The sequence below is a fragment of the Elephas maximus genome, chromosome 7 (assembly GCF_024166365.1).
Source record: "Elephas maximus indicus isolate mEleMax1 chromosome 7, mEleMax1 primary haplotype, whole genome shotgun sequence".
NCBI classification, from domain to species: domain Eukaryota; kingdom Metazoa; phylum Chordata; class Mammalia; order Proboscidea; family Elephantidae; genus Elephas; species Elephas maximus.
The window spans coordinates 55873338-55888352 of NC_064825.1; the positions used below are offsets into that span (position 1 = coordinate 55873338).

The following is a 15015-nucleotide window of genomic DNA, read 5'->3' on the forward strand; positions in this document are numbered from 1 at the left end:
ACTCATAGTGACCCTATGAGTCGTCCGCTCCTGCACCATCCCCTCAATAGGTGGTATGTTTAACAACGACAATCATTTCTGTGTTTAAGCCAATTGTTGCAGCCACTGTGTCAATCAATCTCATTGAGGGTCTTCCTCTTTTTCACTGACCCTCTACTTTACCCAGCATGATGTCCTTTTCTAGGGACTGATACCCCCTGACAACATCTGAAGTATGTAAGACACAGTCTCGCCATCCTTGCTTCTAAAGAGCATCCTGGTTTTACTTCTTTCAAGACATATTTATTCACTCTTTTGGGAGTCCATGGTATATTCAATACTCTTCTCTAACACCACAATTCAAAGGTGTCAACTTTTTTTTTTTATTGTACTTTAGAGGAAGGTTTACAGAACTAGTTTGTCATTAAACAGTGCACATATTGTTTTAATGCATTGGTTAACAACCCCACGACATGTCAACTTCCTCCTTTCTAAACCTTGGGTCCCTATTACCAGATTTCCTGTCCCTCCTGCCTTCTAATCCTTGCCCCTAGGATGTTGTGCCCCTTGAGTCTCGTTCTCTTTCATGGATCTGTCTAATCTTTGGGTGAAGGGTGAACCTCGGAAGTGACTTCATTACTGAGCTAAAAGGATGTCCAGGGACTGTACTCTTGGGGTTTATTCAGTCTCTGTCAGGCCAGTAAGTCTGGTCTTTCTTTGTGGATTAGAATTTTGTTCTATGTTTTCTCCAGCTCTGTCCGGGACCCACTATTGTGATCCCTGTCAGAGGAGTCCGTGGTGGTAGCTGGGTACCATCTAGCTGTACTGAACTCAGTCTGGTGGAGGCCATGGTAGTTGTGGTCTGTTAGTCCTTTAGACTAACCTTTCCCTTGTATCTTTAGTTTTCGTCATTTTTCCTTGCTCCTAAAAGGGTGAGACCAGGGGAGTATCTTAGATGGCTGCTCACAAGCTTTTAAGACCCCAGATGCTACTCACCAAAGTAAAAGGCAGAACATTTTCTTTGTAAACTATGTTATGACAGTTGAGCTAGATGTTCTCCAAGACCTTGGTCCCTGTAGCCCTCGGCCCAGAAATTCTGTCCCTCAGGCAGTTTGGTTGTGTCTATAGAGTCAAAGGAATCAATTCTTCTTTGGTTTTCCTTATTCATTGTCCAGCTTTCACATGCATAAGAGGCGATTGAAAACACCATGATTTGGGTCGGGCCCACCTTAACCTTCAAGATGATATCTTTCCTTTCTAATAGTTTTAAGAGATCTTTTGTAGCTGATTTTAGTTGTGAATAATTGTATAACCCATTCTCGGATCTGCTTACTCCTCACTCCATAAATGATAGGGTTCAGCGTAGAGGGTACCAGTAAGTACACGTTGGCCTGCAAAGTGTGGATGTGGCATGGGATATGCCTACTAAAACAGTGGGTGAGGAATGAAAAAAGAGCAGGGATGTAGAAAGTGAGGATGACACAAACATGGGATACACAAGTGCTGAGAGTCTTCAGTCTGGCATCTTTAGAAGGGTGGCTCAATACAGTATGGAGTATATGTATATAGGACAGAGAGATGCATGTCACATTCGTTCCAACAATCAAGAGAATGACTGCCAAACTATAAAGACTATTGACAGAAATATCAGCACAAGCCAATTTCACCACAGCCATATGCTTGCAGTATGTGTGTGGGACCACATTGGTCTGACAATATGGCCACCTCCTTAGTAAGAAGGGATGTGGTGTCATCAGGACTAACCCCCGTAGAAGTGCCACTATGGCAAACTGGGCCACCACTACATTTGTAAGAATAGAAGAGTGTCTCAGAGGATTGCAGATTGCCACATACCAATCCAGTGTCATGGCCACAAGAAGCCCTGACTCCACTCCAGAGAAAACATGGATGAAAAACATCTGAATAAGGCAGGCCTGGAAGCTGATCTCATGATAATTGGACCAGAAGATACTCAACATCTTGGGAAGGGTAGAGGTTGACAAGATGAGGTCTGTGATGGCCAACATGGAAAGAAAGTAGAACATGGGTTCATGGAGAAGAGTCACTGTTTTGATGATGAAAAAGGATGGCTGTGTTTCCAATTAGGACAATAACATACACTGAGCAGAAAGGGATGGATATCCAAATGTGAAAGTCTTCTAGACCAGGAATGCCCATCAGGATGAAAGTACTGAGATCGGTGAATGCAGTGTAGTTAAAGTCAATCATGGTGATTCTGGCTACACGTAGTCTTATTCTCCCTCGTCTATCCTTAGTGTAGTTCAGAATGTAGTCCAAGTGCATATCCTGTGATAAATCTGCAATAGAATAGCTCAGCATAAAAATACAACCAAGAATGTTTATTCACCTTTTAAGTCCCCCATTTTCGAGGTTCTTGAATTTTAGAAGTACTGCATCTCTCACTGCCATTTATTAATCTAATTAGGGACTGATAGGAGAGGAGTGGATCTCTGATAATAATCCTACGTTGGGCTCGCAACTTCTAGAGTAATCTATCTAATACTAGGTGGCCTCACCCTACCTCCAATAGATAGGATGGAAAGAGTTTCTGATAAGTTACATTGGTTATTCACACCGTAACAAGGCAATGGGGAAAATTCTACAATGTTGTCTTCCTTTGAAGATATCCCTGAAAATCATTTATGGTCTTCAAGACTTATTGCATGAGGTAAAACCTCAATAGATATTTGTTGAAATAACACACAAAAGAATTATAATCTTTCCAGATGCATATCCCCTTTAAATGACAATACCTCTAGAACATTGCTTCCCTGGTAAACTTTCCCCTATTTAAAAAACAGTACCTAATCACTTAAGTGCATAAAAATCAGGTTCAGCCAAGTTTTTAAGGTAGTATATATTTAAATATACATGTATATGCATATATATAACTTTTTTTTAAAAGAATTAATCATTATATTGGCTTTTTTTTAATCTATTTGAAATGGAGACTGGAGGTAGTAGCTAGGGCACATGGGGATTCTTACTATACCTAAGAATTTAAACGACACTTTATAGAGGAAGAATTGGTGACCTCTAAATCAACCAATCAATCAAGAATTAATATTTCAAAGTAGTAATAGTGGTTACTACTATGTACCAGAAAAAATGTAGAGGGGCACCAGCAAGTGCCCAGTTGCTGATTTGTATAAATTCTGACGAGATCACCATTAGAATCCTTAATTTATAAAAGGAGAAACTTAATCTTTACAAAGGCTAAATAGTTATCCAAAGCTATACAACCAGCATGTTCCAGAAGAGAATAATGACCCTTGTTTCCTCCAAAACTCCATCCTTGTTCCACTGCAACATGCAATCCAAATAAAGGGAGATGGTATGTCAAAGATTTTTCACATATTGAAGGTTATCATGACTGATTCTCACGATAGCACTTGGAGGCAATAAAGACAGATGCTATTTTTTATTCTGTTTTATAAATTAGATTTTATGGATTAATTATAATGGCTTATAGCAAATTCATAAAAATAATCCTTAACTCTTTTTGTTCCAACATCTAGTTGACCCCAAGATACTCATTATGAAATTAGTGTTAGTAACTTGACAACCCAGAGTGTACACCTGCAGCCACTTCCTTTTCCAATGATGGTATTAATTGTCTGGCAAACTAAAAATTCAAAGGAATTGTGAGGAAAATCTCAGGCTAGACAGAGATAACCTCTCAAATGGTTTGCTCCATGCGGTGGGAGTACACGGTTTTTACATGTTAAACATGATGCAGCATAGTGTCCCTAACGTACCTTCAGAAGAACTATATTTTCTGCCTTTGCGGCACTCTCTCGGTCTATTTTCAGCACAGCTATGTATCAGGAATACACAGTAATTCTGGGTAGTTATTCCTCAACTTTGGGAAACTCACCTTCACCCCAAACTGTTACAGTTCCCTTGTCATTGTCTTCCTCAGTTCTTAGGCTTGGACACACACAGATGAGCTGTTCATTCTTCCAGATTAATTTTGTGCTGAATCAGAGCCAAGAAGTGAAAATTTTAAACATTCTCTGCATGGAAAACTGATTATAGGTTTTATAGCCCCATGTGGAGCAGTCCCAGAGGCTCAAATTCTGCCACAATTATTCCTTTGCCTCTGGAAAGTGTGGGTGAAACCTGAGGGAATAAGCATTTTCTATATCACATGCTGCTAGCTTGGTCTGAGGGAGATTAAAGGCGCTTTTTAAAGAAACAGTACTTTCCTAAATCCCATCCTCTGACCAACATACAAATTTAGTTAAAATTAAATGCTTAGTTAAGTAGGAGACTTACCTGAGGGAGCAACATAACAATGAAGTAGAAAATTGGATCCCTGTAGTACTGACAGACTTAACGATAAACACATTGAATACATATATACACAAATATGCATAGACTTCCATATGTTCCAAATGAGTCACGCAGGTATCAAAAGATATCATTTGTTCTTTGTAAAATGTGAAGAAGCTTATCAAATATTGTCCTTAGCTCTGATGATTTAGATGAAATTGCATGGCCATGCAAAATAACCTTTCTGCACCCTACCAGAAATAGCTGCAAACATCCATTAGTCATCAGAACATGGAATGTACAAAATACATTTCTAGCAAAATTGGAAACTGTCAAAAATGAAATAGACCAAATAAAGATCAATATCCTAGGCATTAGTGAACTGAAATGGACTGGTACTTGCCATTTTGAATTGGACAATAAAATGATCTACTATGTTGGGAATGAAAAATTGAAGAGGAATGGGGTCACGTTCATCATCGCAAAGAACATTTCAAGATCTGTCCTGAAATACCATGCTGTCAGTTTTGTCATAATATCCATACTACTACAAGAAAGAACTGTTAATGCCACTATTATTCAAATTTATGCAATTTGGAAGACAGCTATCTGGCCTACCAATCTGAAGTGATCCATATTTATGCTTATGCCAAACAAAAGTGATAAAATTGAATGTAAAATATCATTAATATCACACACCAGTAAAATTTTACTGAAAATCATTCAAAAGCAGCTACAGCAATATATTGACAGGGAACTGCCAGAAATTCAGTCCAGAGTCAGAAGAAGATGTGGAAACAGGGATATCATTACTGATGTCAGATGGATCCTGGCTGAAAGCAGAGAACACCAGAAAGATGTTTACCTGTGTTTTATTCACTATGTAAAGACTATAGATGGTGTGGATCAAAACAAATTATGGATAACATTGCTAAGAATGGAAATTCCAGAACACTTAATTGTGCTCATGAGGAATGTGTCCATAGATCAAGATGCAGTAGTTTGAGCAGAACAAGTTGATAATGCATGGTTTAAAGTCAGAAAGGTATGCATCAGAGTTGTATTCTTTCACTATGCATATTTGACCTTTATGCTGAGTAAATAACCTGAGAAGCTGGACTGACTATATGAAGAGCAGGGCATCAGGAAGGGAGGAAGACTCATTAACGACCTGTGTTATGCAGATGACACAACCTTTCTTCCTGAAAGTGAAGAGGAGTTGAAGCAATTACTGATGAAGACCAATGACCAGAGACTTCAGTATGGATTACACCTAAACATAAAGAAAACAAAAATCCTCACAACTGGACCAATAAGAAACATCATGATATACAGATAAAAGATTGAAATTGTCAAGGGTTTCATTTTACATGGATCCACAATCAACACCTACGGAAGCAGCCGTCAAGAATTCAAAAGACGCGTTGGATTGGGTAAATCTGCTGCAAAAGACCTCTTTAAAAGCATAGTTGTCACCTTGAAGATTAAGGTGTGCCTGACTCAAGCCACGGTGTTTTCAATTGCCTCATATGCACGAGAAATCTGGACTATGAATAAGGAACACCAAAGAAGAATTGACACATTTGAATTGTGGTGTTGGAAAAGGATATGGAATATACTGTGGACTGCTATGAGGAGGTACCAGTCCCTGGAGAAGGATATCATGCTCCATAAAGCAGAGAGTCAGGAAAAAAGCGGAAGACGCTCAGCAAGATAGATTGACACAATGGCTGCAAGATTGCACTTATGCACAACGATTGTGAGGATGGTGCAGGACCTGGCAGTGTTTCGTTCTGTTGTGCATGGGGTCACTATGAATCAGAACTGACTCAACAGCACCTAAAAACAACTACTCTGAATAAGTTTCTGATTTAACATATCCTTACTAGTCTTTTTTGTTTGTTTTGTTTAGCTAGATATTCCTTCTTTCTATTTGTTAAAACTGTTAAGCTCATTCCCATTTCAAGACATTTTCATTTGTTTTTCCTTATGCTCTGAACTCTTTTGTGTGCGTGTGTGTGACAGTTAATCTTAGGTGTCACCTTGACTAGGGTCTGATTCCCACTTATTTAATCAAACTGTAATCTAAGTGTTGTTTGAAAGTATCTTATAGATGTGGTCAACTTCTACAACTGGTTAACCTTAAATCCAGAGATTACCCTAGATAATGTGGTTGGACCTTACCCGTCATTTGAAAAGCCTTAAAAACAAAGGCTGAATTTTCCCAGACAGCAAGAAATTCTCCAGATTGCAGAATCTGCTCATCCATCATACAAATTTTCGATTTGCCTGGCCCCAAATTTTATGAGTCAGTTCCTTAAAATAAATATTTTAAAAAATTTTTTTCCTTCTTTTTTTGAACTAAACTAGTATATCCTACTTGTTCTGTTTTTCTGGAGAATCTTGACTAATTACATGCCTGATATTTCTCATTATTTAGGTCCCAGTCAAAAGTCATCTTCTCCTAAGAGCTGTCTTTGACCAACCAATTTAAGGCAGTTGCTCCAGTCATTCTCTTAAATGTTATCCTATTTAACTTTCTCTGTACATATTATATTAAGCGTAAATTATCTGCATACCTTAATGAAGAGTAAGCTTCTTGGGCTAATCCAACATAGCACTATAGAAAGAAGTACACCATCTCTCCCCAGCAAAGACCCAAAAAACTAAGTAAAACAGAGACAAACGTCAGACCTGGAACCCTAAATGTTAAATGAAGAGATAAAGAACTCACCCAAGCACCAAGTGGAATAAGAAAATGATAGAGAACAGACAGTGAGGAGAGATATGAGTGGAGGTCCTCTATCAACTAACGCCACATGAATTCACCATCTTAGACTCCTGTGGGAGATCGGCGGACAGGGAGTACAGGAAAGCAGATTAATGGAGCTCTCAGCAGGCAACAGAGCACCAGGTAAACAGCAATACGCGCTTTCCCACCCACCCACCCTTCTTCTGCCTGCTCAGCCTTCTCCATTTCCCAGCTTGAATAGGAGGTCCCAACCCCATGCAGCTTCGCTTCACCCCACCCACACTGGCGAACTCCTTCAGTGCCATTTTGTTGTTGCTTTTTTCAGCTTCTTTTGGTTTCTTCCTTGCCTCTTACTTCCTCTCCCTCCTTTCTCTTGGACATGTGGCTCAGTATAACCATCTTTGCTTCTTCTTGACAGGCTGGACGTGCTGCTCAGCTGGGGAGCTTCTTCCCATCCATGCTTCCATGCTTTTTTTGGTTTTGTTTTGCTTTGTTTGTTTTCTTTTTATTTTCATGCCTTGGGAACCCCTTCTAGCTGGGCTGTACTGCGAGGCTTGGGAGCCACTTTCCTAGCTGCACAGCTGCATTGGTGGGATCCCTGGGGACATTTCCTTTTTTTCTTTTTTACTTTTTGTGTTTCTTCATTTCTGTTTCTTGACTATCTTGCTTACTTTCTTTTCCTGTCTCCTGAATACCTGGTGCTGAGTGCCATCTCTGCCCCTTCTAGCCTGGCTTCACTGCAGCCAGGGCTTGGGAGGTACTTGCCTGGTCTGCACAGCCACACTGGTGGGATCACTGGGGGTTTTCTTTCTTTCTTTTTATTTTTTATAATATTTCTTTTTCCCTTTTTGTTTTTCTTCATTTCTCAGTTTCTCCCCTCTCTACTTACCTTCTTTTCCTGTCTCCTGAGTAACTGATGCTGTGTGCTATCTCTTCCCCTTCTAGCAAGGCTGTAGTTTATGGCTTGAGAGCCACTTCCTCATGGGATCCCTGGAGGCATTTCTTTCTTTCTTTTTTTAATTTTCACTTTTTTTTTTTCCCTTTTTTCTTCATTTCTCATCAGTCCACTCCAACAGCAAGCTCCTTCAGCACTTTGTTTGTTTCTTTACATTTTGGCTCCTGTTTCTCTTTCCTCTCTCTCTTCTTTCCCATGACCATCTTAGCTCCACACATGATGGCTTCAACCCCTCCCTCCTGCCTACCAGCACTGTGTGCTGAATATCACACCCCTGAACAGCACATGCATTGCCCACTGGAACCTGCCCTGCACTGACACCTGGCCTACACATTAGCTCCAGTACATGCCACAAACAACCCATCCCAGGCCCTTCCCTTCAGCTGGACCTGCCCTACTGCATCATAGCTGAGCACCTGGCCATGCTCATTTAACAAGGAGATGAAAAGTATCATATCCATAGGTGAGAAAACAACAAAGAACACACAGTCCACCTACCCAGATGTAACCAAATAAAACAAAAAAAGCAGGATGAAACAAACAAATCTACAATCAATAAATGAAGAAAATAACTACTGAATGTCCCAAAGACAGCAGACAATATCAAAACATATTAAAAAAAAAAAAAAAAAAAGGATAGGATGGTTTCACAAGGTGCTCAAAATAAAATGAGAGATCACTTTGCAGTAGAAAAGAAGACACTAGAACTACCTGACAGGGAATTTAAATCTCTAATATTCAGAGATATCCATGAATTGAAGCAAAATTCAGACAAAAGAGGAACAAATAGACGAATTCATGGAAAAGCCAGACCAAAAAAAAAAAAAAAAAAAAATAGAAGAATTCAGGAAAATAATACAGGAAGAAAATGTCAGAACAAATTCACAACTAGAAGTCATGCAATAACGACAATTAGAAATCCAAAAGGTAAATAACAAAATTTCAGAAATGGATAGAGTCATAGAAGGTCTGAGGAGCAGGTTTGAAACAATAGAAGATAGGATCAGCAAAATTGAAAACAAATACTTGGGCAGCAATTGGTGTGAGGAAAAAAAAATGAATGAAGAAACTGTGAGAATTATGTGGGATGCAATCAAAAGCAAAAATTTAAGAGTGATCATAATTCCACAACAAGGAGAGAAAATGGAGAATACAGAGACGATCATTGAAGAATTGCTGACAGGAAACTTCCCTAATATGAAAGATGAAAACTGACCATCCAAGAAACTCAATAAAACTCATATAGGGTAGGCCCAAAAGAAAATCACCAAGGCATATCATAATCACACTCAGTAAAACAAAGTACAAGGAAAGAATTCTGAGAGCAGTTAGAGAAAGAAGAAATGTTACATACATACATAAGACTAAGCTCTGATTACTTGGCAGAAACTGTGCAGTCAAGAAGGCAACGGGATGACATATATAAACCCTTGAAAAAAAAATAACTGACAACAAAGAATAATATATCCTGCAAAAGTCTTGTTAAAACATGATGGTGAAATTAGGACATTTCCATAAAAATACAATTTAAGGGAATATGTAAAAATCAAATCAAACTTACAAGAATTATTAAAGGGAGTCCTTCGGTTTGAGAACAAACAATATCAGACCACAGCCTGAATCTAGGGTGCAGATACCAATCCAGGAAATGAACTCTCAATGTCTATTCAAAACCAAAAGAATTGCAGCAGGGAACCAGAGAGGATAATCTGTAAATGACAACAACATCAGAACAATAAAAGGGGGAATAAATGGTGTAGTTATAGAACTTTCTAATGGATAGGAAGGCAAGGTGATACCAAGTAAAAATAGCCTGGTTCAAACCTAGGAAGATAAGGGTAAATTTCAAGGTAACCACAAAGAAAGTTAACAAATCTAATCATCAAAATAAAGAAGAAAAACATAAAGCCTCAGTAAAAACAGAATCTTCAAAAATGAAAGAAATGAAAAAAAATTAACAAGCAAAAGGAATTCAGCACAGGAGAGTAAGAGAAACAAAGAAAACATCACCACGACAACAAAAAAAAAACAAACAAAACGGACTGCAAAATGACAGCAATGATTTCATACCTATCAATTACTACACTGAATGTAAATGGCTTAAAGGCACTCATAAAGAGTGACAGAATGAACTAAAAAAAAAAAAAAAAAAACAGGATCCATAAATATGCTGTCTATAAGAGACACACCTTAGAAACAAAGACATGCATTTATAAAAATTCAAAGGATGGAAAAAAAAAGTATCAAGCAAACAGCTACCAAAAAAAAAAGAGCAGAAATGGCAACACTAATCTCAGATCAAATAGACTTTAAACAAAATCCACCATAAAAGGCAAAGAAAGGCACTATATAATGATTAAAGGGATGATTCAACATGAATGCATAGCCATAATAAATAACTATACACACAATGACACGGCTCCAAAATACATAAAGCAAACTCTAACAGCACTGAAATGAGAAATTGACAGCTCCACAATAATGGTAGGAGACTTCAACACACTACTCCCTGTAAAGGACAGAACATCTAGAAAGAAACTCAACAAAGATACAGAAGATCTAAAGGACACAATGAGCCAACTTGACCTCATAGACATATATATAACACTCCACACAACAGTAGTTGAGTACACATTTTTTTTTTCCAATGTACATTCTCCAGAATAAACCACATCTTAGGACACAAAGCAAAATCCAAAACACTGAGATAATGCAACATATCTTCTCTGACCACAACACCATCAAAGAAGAAATTAACAATAAGAAGAGCAAGGAAAAAAAAATCATTTAGATGGAAACTGAGTAACAGCCTGCTTAAAAACTACTGGGTAATAGAAGAAATCAGAGATGGAATAAAAAAAAAAAATCCTAGAATCGAATTAGAATGAAAACGTATCATACCAAAATCTTTGAGACACAGCAAAGGCAGTCCTCCGAGCTCAATTTATATCAATAGATGAAATAAAGAAGAAAGGGAAAAAAAATCAAAAAATTAGCTACTCAACTCAAATAGAAAGAGAATAGCAAAAGGTGCCTGCAGCCACAAGAAGAAAGGAAATAATAAAGATCAGAGCAGAAATAAAAGAAATAGTGAATAGAAAAACAATAGAAAGAATCAACAAAACAGAAAGTTGGTTCTTTGAAAGAATCAACAAACCATGGGCCAAATTGAAGAAAGAAATATAGGAGAGCCCACAAACAACCCAAACAAGAAATGAAATGGGGGACATTACAACAGACCCAACTGAAGTAAAAAAGATCATAACAGTATTATGAAAAACTATGCCCCAGCAAATTTGAAAACCTAAAGAAAATGGACAAATTTCTAGCAACACACTACCTATCAAACTAGCACAAACTGTTGTTGGAAATATGAAGAGACCCTTAAGAAGCGGAGAGATTGAAAAGGTAATAACAACAACAACAATAACAACAACAAAAAAAACTCCTCCTCCCCCCCCAAAAAAGCCCTGGCCCACTTGGCTTCATTGGAGAATTCTACCAAACATTCATAGAAGAGTTACTCCAATACTACTCAAACTATTTCAGAACAAAGAAAAGATAGTGATACTTCTGAATTCATTCTATGAAGCCAGCATAACCCTGATACCAAAACCAGGCAAAGATACCACAAAAAAAAAAAGAAAGAATTTACATAACAATATCTCTCATGCATAAAGATGCAAAAATTCTCAACAAAATTCTTGCCAATAGAATCCAGCATCATATCAAAAACAAACAAACAAACAAATACCACGACCAAGTAGGATTCATACCAGTTATGCAAGGAGGGTTCAAATTAGAAACTCAATCACTGTAATCCACCACATAAATCAAAGAAGAAAAATCACATGATCATCTCAATTGAGGCAGAATAAGCACTTGACAAAATCCAACCACAATTCCTGATAAAAACTCTCAATAAAATAGGTAGAGAAGGGAAATTCCTCAACATAATAAAGGGCACCTATACATTCTACTTGTGCGACTCATAACAAATTATGGATAACATTGCAAAGAATGCGAATTCCAGAACACTTAATTGTGCTCATGAGGAACCTTTACGTAGATCAAGAGGCGGTTGTTTGGGCAGAACAAGGGGATACTGATTGGCTTAAAGTCAGGAAAGGTGTGCGTCAGGGTTGTATTCTTTTACCATACCTTTTCAATCTGTATGCTGAGCAAATAATACCAGAAGCTGGACTATATGAAGAGGAATGGGGCATCAGGATTGGAGGAAGACTCATTAATAACCTGCGTTATGCAGATGACACAACCTTGCTTGCTGAAAGTGAAGAGGACTTGAAACACTTAACTAATGAAGACCAAAGACCACAGCCTTCAGTATGGATTGCACTTCAACATAAAGAAAACAAAAATCCTCACAACTGGACCAATGAGCAGTATCATGATAAACGGAGAAAAAAATGAAGTTGTCAAGGATTTCATTTTACTTGGATCCACAATCAACAGCCATGGAAGCAGCAGTCAAGAAATCAAAAGATGCATTGCATTGGGTAAATCTGCTACAAAGGACCTCTTTAAAGTGTTGAAGAGCAAAGATGTCACCTTGAAGACTAAGGTGTGCCTGATCCAAGCCGTGGTATTTTCAATCGCGTCATATACATGTGAAAGCTGGATAATGAATAAGGAAGACCGAAGAAGAATTGAGGCCTTTGAATTGTGGTGTTGGAGAAGAATATTGAATATACCATGGACTGCCAAAAGAATGAACAAATCTGTCTTAGAAGAAATACAACCAGAATGCTCCTTAGAAGCAAGGATGGGGAGACTGCGTCTTACATACTTTGGACATGTTGTCAGGAGAGATCAGTCCCTGGAGAAGGACATCATGCTTGGCAGAGTACAGGGTCAGTGGAAAAGAGGAAGACCCTCAAAGAGGTGGATTGACACAGTGGCTGCAACAATGAGCTCAAGCATAGCAATAATTGTGGGGATGGCTCAGGACTGGGCAGTGTTTTTTCTGTTGTGCATAGGGTCGCTATGAGTCAGAACCGACTCGACGGCACCTAACAACAACAACAACAACATTCAAAACCAGCAGCCAACATCATTCTTAATGGAGAAAGACTGAAAACATTCCCCTTGAGAACAGAAACAAGACAAGGCTGCCCTTTATCACCACTTCTATTTAGCATTGTGCTGGAGGTCCTAATAGAGCAATACAGCAAGAAAAAGAAATAAACGACATTCATATTGGTAAGGAAGAAGTAAAACTGTCCCCATTTTCAGGTGATATGAACCATACATAGAAAACTCAAAAGATTCCATGGGAAAACTATTGGAACTAATAGAAAGATTCAGCAGAATAGCAGGATACAGGATAAGCATACAGAAAACAGCTGGATTCCTGTACAACAATAAAGAAAATGACGAAAGGAAATCAGGAAAACAATACCATTTATAATAGCCCCTAAAATAATAAAATACTTAGGAACAAATCTAACCAGGAATGTAAAAGACCTATGCAAAGAAAACTACAATACACTAGTGCAAGAAACCAAAAGAGATCTACATAAACAGAAAAATATACCATATTCATGGATAGGTGAAGTCAACATCGTGAAAATGACAATTCTATCCAAAGAAATTTACAAATACAACGCAATCCCTATCCAAATACCAACAACGTTCTTTAAAGAGATGGAAAAACTAATCATTAACTTTATATGGAAAAGGAAGAAGCCCCAGATAAGTAAAGCACTATTGAAGAAGAAGAATAAAGTAGGAGGACCCTGACTACCTGACCTCAGAACCTACTATACAGCTATGGTAGCCAAAACAGCCTGGTACCGGTACAACAACAGATACATTTACCAACGGAACAGAATTGAGAACCCAGATGTAAATCCAACCACCTAAGATCACCTGATCTTTGAGAAGGGTCAAAGCCCATCAAATGGGGAAAGGACAGTCGTTTTAACACATGGTGCTGACAAAACTGGATGTCCATCTGCAAAAAAATTAAACAGGACCCATACCTCACACCATACACAAAAGCTAATTCAAAATGGATCAAACATCTAAATACAAAGCCAAAAACTATAAAGACCGTAGAAGAAAAAGTAGGATTAATGCAAATCAAAACCACAACGAGATGCAGTCTCACCCTGGCATTACTGGTGCAAATTTAAAAAAAAAAAAAAACAGAAAATAACAAATTTTGGAGAGGTTACGGGGAGATTGGAACTCTTATACACTGCTGGTGGGAATGCAAAATGATACCATTTTGGAAAATGATATGGCACTTCCTTAGAAAGCTAGAAATAGAAAGATCATATGATCCAGCAATCCCACTCCTAGGAATATATCCTAGAGAAATAAAAGCTGTCGCACAAATAGACACATGCACACGTGTGTCCTTTGCAGCATTGTTCACAATAGAAAAAGATGGAAACAACCTACATGCCCATTGACAGATGAATGGATAAACAAACTATGGTACACATACACGCAATGCAGTATTATGCAATGATAAAGAACAATGATGAATCTGCCAAGCATCTCACAACATGGATAAATCTGGAAGGCATTATGCTGAGTTAAATAAGACAACCACAAAAAGACAAATATTGTATGAGACCACTACTACAAAAACCCATGAAAAGGTTTACACACAAAAAGAAACAATCTTTGATGTTTATGAAGGAGGAGAGGGCTGGGGATGGAAAAACACTAAACAGACGATAGATAAGGGTTAGCTTTGGTGAAGGGTAAGACAGTACCAAATATTGGGGAAGCCATCACAATTTTTACAAGGCAACTTCACGAAAGCTCCGTAGACACATCCAAACTCCCTGAGAGACCAGATTAGTGGGCTGAAGGATGTGGGGGTCATAGTCTCAGGGAACATCCAGGTCAATTGGCATAACACGCTTCATAAAGAAAATGTTTTACATTCTACTTTGGTAAGTAGCATCTGGGGTCTTGAAAGCCTGTGAGCAGCCATCTAACATACTACTTGGTCTCACCCCTTCAGGAGCAAGGAAGAATGAAGAAAACTAAAGATAAA

The 15015-nt window shown here is 38.2% G+C and overlaps 1 pseudogene; it reads right to left on the minus strand.

Annotated features, from left to right (window-relative positions):
- Positions 1-1208: 1208 nt before the first annotated feature.
- Positions 1209-2208, minus strand: LOC126079952 (olfactory receptor 52E4-like; annotated as a pseudogene).
- Between the last annotated feature and the right edge of the window lie 12807 nt (positions 2209-15015).